Consider the following 6,299-nt stretch of genomic DNA (forward strand, 5'->3'; position numbering starts at 1 on the left):
AAGTTTAAAGGAGGAAAATATCCTGTAATCTTATCACACTGAGTGAACTACATTTTTAAAAAATTGTTTATCTTTTCAGACTCCTTTCCATGTATATTTTTAATGTGACAATATTATATTTGCTGCTTGTTTATTTTTCACTAGATAATAGATCATGGACAAGAACACAGATTCATGTGATAGCACTTCGATGTATAAATATGCTATTTAATGAATCCCTTCTTGGTGGATAAATAGGTTATTTCCTATTTAGAAAAGCAAAATGTTTCTGTGGGACTTTTACACATTTGTCCACTTATTTTCTTAGAATGAAATCCCAAAAGTAAGCATTAAATATGACAAAGTATATAAATGTCTTATAAAGTACTTGGCATATAGTAAGAGCTCAATAAAGTTTAGCCGGAGTCATATAGCTGAAATTGTTGGACCCAAGCAATTTTATATTTTATTAATTGTTTTAAATTACCATCTATAAAATTGAACCAATTCATACATGCCATCAGTGTACAAAGACTCTTTCCTCACAACTCTGCCAACCTTCTTAATACTTGATAATACTTGAAAATATTACTATGGCTCGCCAATATTTTCAATTCTCTTCTCCTTTTACGTACAGGGAGGATCACATTTCTCCAATCTCTTGAAGTTAGCTGTAGCCAGGTGACCTACTTTGGCCAATATCTATAAGCAAAAATCACTTTGTCACTTCAGATCAAAGCATTTCAGAGATGGTGCACAACTCTACCCCACTCTCCCCTGCCACACCGTCTAAGGAAGCCGCATCTTCCAGATGATACTTCTACAAGATGATGGATTCATTATGTTTCAGCATAAAGAACAGTCGCCCCAGAGAGTTTTCCAGATCGGCAGAGAACTTCAAGCCAAGAAAAAAAAAATTTGTTGTACTGAGCCTCTAAGATTTAGGGATTATTTGTTGCCTCAGCATAATCTAGCCTATCGTCAATGATAGCATTGTCTAGAAGGTGAGAAGTTTTGCCATCTGACTACTTTAGTTACTAACAATGTTGCACATCCTTTCATATTAATTTAAAGTGGGGAGGGGGACTGTCTGTATATGTTTTATGGGAAAGTGTGTGATTTTTAGCCATTAACTTTTAGCAATTGTATATTAACCCATTTCTCACCTCATCCAAGACCCTCAGGAATTTTGTGAAACTTGAGAACAGAAAAAATATCAGGGATCTCTGAGACATCTATGACTGTTCAAAAATATAAGGACAAAATGCTACATTTTTGTCTTGACATAGCTATTTGAATGGCACATAAGGCATGCATCTAGGGTGATGGTTAAGAGAAAAAGGAGAGATATTATAGCTTTATGATGTGGTCTTCTGCAAAGTCTCCCAGTGAGTCCCTCTGGCTCACTTCCAATCCAATCAACAGCTAGGGGACACTTTTAAAAACATGTATCTGACTGTCATGTGTCTGCAGAGTAACCAGGAGGCTGTATGGAGACTGTACTCTTAGGCTACTAGGATTCTTAGGGTTGGGGGACCCAGGTGAAGCAGGTGAGGAGTTAGAAGTCATCATAGAGAGTCAAGGTCCACGAAAAAGCTGTTTCTCAGAGAAACGAAATGAATGGCAACCAGAGAAAATAGCTCCCCTTGGGACTGAAGGTAGCTGGAAGGTAGGACAGGAGACAGAAGAAGCAAGAGCCAGGAAGTACCTGCCTAAAAGGGATTGCCCAGAATTTAAGAATTCAATGCAGCCTGGAGCAGCACTCAAAGAGATGCTTTGATGTCAGCCTTGACCTGGGTTTCTAGCTGAGCTCCTCCATTCCCAAGGAAGCCACTTTCCTCATCTGTCAACTCAGGTGATTAAATGAGGAGTCAAAGAGATGACATTTGCAAAAAATCCTGATATGATCCATAAATGATTTTAAACTATAAAAAAATGCATGCATATATGTTCTCCATAGCATTTAGCACATGATGTATTAACTAATGGTTACTCAATAATAGTTAAAACAAGACTTTTGGTAAGCTGAAAACTAAAAGAGGCCTTACAGATTTTGAACTTTACTTGTCTTATTTTACAGGTTAGAAAACTGAAATGCCAATGGTGAGAATAGCATGACCCCCATAAGAATGGAGCCATCACAAATCACCCACAACACTGCAAGGGAAATGTTCCAAAAGCAAGCTCTGGTGTTAGTATGAGCAAATTACATAATGAGCTCAAAATGCTGTGTTTTTTAGACCATCCTTGAATACTTCAATACAATTGCACAGTATACTATTTTTAAAATGAAAGCAAGAATGAAAAACTCAAACTCACTTTTGTTCTCTAGCCAGCAAGCCTTCCATGTGATTACAGAATTACTGGGCAGACTACACCGAATCATCTTATTTCAGAAGAGATGATTAATCACAAACAGCAAGAGTTAAGCCAATTACAAGTACTTCCCCCTAAGGTGATTGCCTTACCATAACTACAGATAAAACCCACCAGCTTCAGGCGCATTTTATGAGGTCAGTTTTCATCTAGGTGTGACAGAGTGAATCTTTGAACATCATCATTAAAATCAATGGGAGCTGTAACAGAGGCAGAAGTGTGGAATTGGGTGCAATAGCTCTGAAACTGCTGATGTTCATTTAAGCCCACTGCTCATTTTGCAAGCAAAAAGATTTATCCTATCTGACAGAGCAATCCAAAGAATCTCTCCAGTCCATACTACAAGGCACTGAGCTGAAAATTACAAAAGGCTGATAACTGCATGTTAAATTATGTTTTCCTGCGCTTGTCTACTACCTTCTATGTGAGAGGTGCTAGTCTTAGCCATGTTGGGGAATAGGGATTCATTATCAAGAAATAACCCCAGTGTATCCTGAATATGGGTTCCTACAGAAGGAGAAAGCACTTATTGGTTACAGAAAGAGCAGATAACCACATGGATTAGATTGTTGCTGAATTGCCCACTCTGAACTGCCCCAGCAGCTAAAGAAGATGCCACAGTCAGTCTGAAACAGCAAGCTGCTTGCTGTTCTGTCCCAGTCTTTTGGGGAATCACATTGCAGGGTTAAGATTAGCCAACAGGTGGACAGAGAATATACTTCTGGACCAGAGAAGCAGAGAAATAACAAACCATCTGGAAATAATTTTGTGTTATTTCAAAACAATGTATTTTAAAATTCAAAGAGATTTTTTAATTGTGAATACTATGAATAATAGTATTAATGTTTTCAGAGCTCGAGTCCTCTAAGGCAGTGATTCTCAACAACCAGTGATGAAGAAAGAGCTTTGTTAATATTTTTCCTATCCATCAGGACAGATATCATTGTAAATTCAGTACAAATTACTAAAAAAACATTATTTAAAATAGAGACATATAAAATACAAGCCTCAATTTTTGTTTCATTATTAGATTCAAGAAATGTAAAATTGCTCAGCTAAACCGCTACAAATGTTTCCAAACTGATTCTCACTGCATACCAGTGCTGGCCGCTGAGGGCCACCCTTCGAATAAGACAGCTCTAAAGAACTTCACTGGGCTTTGGCCCAGAATGATTACAGAAAGGTGTTTAAAAAAAAATACTTTATTAACCTGATTTCCCTACTAGTAGGATTTAAATCCCAAATCACTAACTTTAGTTTTATTTTTCCCAGAATATACTCGAATAGCAAAGTGTCTTTGCTAAACATGCTTGGTGCCTCATTTACCTAGTAATTCTCTCCTTCATTCAACAAACATTTATAGAACAGTTCTTTGATGGTTCAAAATTCTATCTTCAAAACTCTAAAAACTGAGCCCTGAAAACACAGGGTTAAGAAAGGCTTCTAATCATACTATCATTTTAAAGTTTGTTTTTGCAAGAACCGAGTAAAATCCTAAAAATAGTTTTTATTTTTAAGTCCAATATATTGTCTAAAGCCTAAAATACAAGCACTAACACACTGGCTTTTTATACCTAATTAACAGAAGAATAAAATATAGAGTAAAAAGCTAAATTGTACCCCTACAAAATCAGAAAATCTCCAGATAATTTTATTTCTACCATAAATTTATCTTCAACATAGATCATTTCAGGAACTTATTTTTCCTTTAAACATTTTAATTGTGGCTAGCTTTAACCTCCATTCAAATAGCTGTCCTGGCTGCTTTTATCCTACAAATAAATCCAACCATAAATAATCATTCCTGCATCAACTGATAATGCATTATTCCCAAAAATGCTAGTGACCTCATTAATGTCCCATTCATGAGTCGCATTACTTCATTTAACATAAAACAAGCTCACGACCGCCGAGGCCGCGTCCGCCCCACGAGCACAGAGCCTCGCCTTCGCCGCTCCGCCGCCCGTTCACACCCGCTGCCAGCTCACCATGGATGATGATATCGCCACGCTAGTTGTCAACAACGGCTCCGGCATGTGCAAGGCCGGCTTCGGGGGCCACGATGCCCCCCGGGCTGTCTTCCCCTCCCCTCCATCGTGGGGCGCCCCAGGCACCAGGGCGTGATGGTGGGCATGGGTCAGAAGGATTCATATGTGGGCGACGAGGCCCAGAGCAAGAGAGGCATCCTCACCCTGAAGTAACCCATCCAGCACGGCATCGTCACCAACTGGGACGATGTGGAGAAGATCTGGCACCACACCTTCTACAATGAGCTGCGTGTGGCTCTTGAGGAGCACCCCGTGCTGCTGACCGAGGCCCCCCTGAACCCCAAGGCCAACCACGAGAAGATGACCCAGATCATGTTTGAGATCTTCAACACCCCAGCCATGTATGTGGCCATCCAGGCTGTGCTGTCCCTGTACGCCTCTGGCCGTACCACTGGTATCATGATGGACTCCGGTGACGGGGTCACCCACACTGTGCCCATCTACGAGGGGTATGCCCTCCCCCACGCTATCCTGCGTCTGGACCTGGCTGGCCGGGACCTGACTGACTACCTCATGAAGATCCTCACTGAGCGCGGCTACAGCTTCACCACCAGGGCCGAGCGGGAAATCGTGCGTGACATCAAGGAGAAGCTGTGCTATGTCGCCCTGAACTTCCAGCAGGAGATGGCCACAGTGGCTTCCAGCTCCTCCCTGAAGAAGAGCTAGGAGCTGCCGGATGGCCAGGTCATCACCATTGGCAACGAGCAGTTCTGCTGCCCTGAGGCTCTCTTCCAGCCTTCCTTCCTGGGCATGGAGTCCTGTGGCATCCACGAAACTACCTTCAACTCCATCATGAAGTGTGACGTGGACATCCGTAAAGACCTGTACGCCAACACAGTGCTGTCTGGTGGCACCACCATGTACCCTGGCATTGCCGACAGGATGCAGAAGGAGATCACTGCCCTGGCGCCCAGCACGATGAAGATCAAGATCATTGCTCCTCCTGAGCGCAAGTACTCTGTGTGGATCGGTGGCTCCATCCTGGCCTCGCTGTCCACCTTCCAGCAGATGTGGATCATCAAGCAGGAGTATGACGAGTCTGGCCCCTCCATCGTCCACCGCAAATGCTGCTAGGGGGACTGTGACTTAGTTGGGTTACACCCTTTCTTGACAAAACCTAACGTGCACAGAAAACAAGATGAGATTGGCATGGCTTTATTTGTTTTTTGTTTTGTTTTGTTTTGTTTTGTTTTTGGCTTGACTCAGGATTTAAAAATCAGAACGGTGAAGGTGACAGCAGTAGGTTGGAGCGAGCATCCCCCAAAGTTCCACAATGTGGCCGAGGACTTTGATTGTACATTGTTCTTTTTTTAATAGTCATTCCAAATATGAGATACATTGGTACAGGAAGTCCCTTGCCCTCCTAAAAGCCACCCCACTTCTCTCTAAGGAGAATGGCCCAGTCCTCTCCCGAGTCCACACAGGGGAGGTGATAGCATTGCATTCGTGTAAATTATGTAATGCAACATTTTTTTAATCTTCACCTTAATACTTTTTTATTTTGTTTTATTTTGAATGATGAGCCTTCCTGCTCTCCCTTTTTTGTCCCCCAACTTGAGATATCTGAAAGCTTTTGGTCTCCCTGGGAGTGGGTGGAGGCAGCCAGGGCTTACCTGTACACTGACTTGAGACCAGTTGAATAAAAGTGCACACCTTACAAATGAGAAAAAAAAAAAAAAACAAGCTCACAAATATTTTTCTTTGTTGAAGTTACATATACATAGCATATATTTCATCAAGTTTAGTCACAATTAAGTCTAATGAGATGCACAAGATGTATAAGAAGTGAAATGTGATAATCAAATCAATGCAAATTTGCTACTTCTCTATAAGTCCAATAAGTCATTCAGTATTTTGAAATGAATCTAAGCAGAAATCTTGTATGTTAAAATTTTA

The 6,299-nt window shown here is 41.1% G+C and overlaps 1 pseudogene across 1 annotated transcript; it reads left to right on the top strand.

Moving 5' to 3' along the window:
- The first annotated feature begins 4,341 nt into the window (after window positions 1-4,341).
- On the top strand, window positions 4,342-6,078 carry LOC105516746 (annotated as a pseudogene). Its single transcript, XR_001002538.1, has one exon. The product of XR_001002538.1 is annotated as an actin, cytoplasmic 1-like (transcript).
- The last annotated feature ends 221 nt before the right edge of the window (window positions 6,079-6,299 follow it).

Source organism: Colobus angolensis, unplaced genomic scaffold (genome assembly GCF_000951035.1).
Source record: "Colobus angolensis palliatus isolate OR3802 unplaced genomic scaffold, Cang.pa_1.0 Scaffold108, whole genome shotgun sequence".
Lineage (NCBI taxonomy): Eukaryota > Metazoa > Chordata > Mammalia > Primates > Cercopithecidae > Colobus > Colobus angolensis.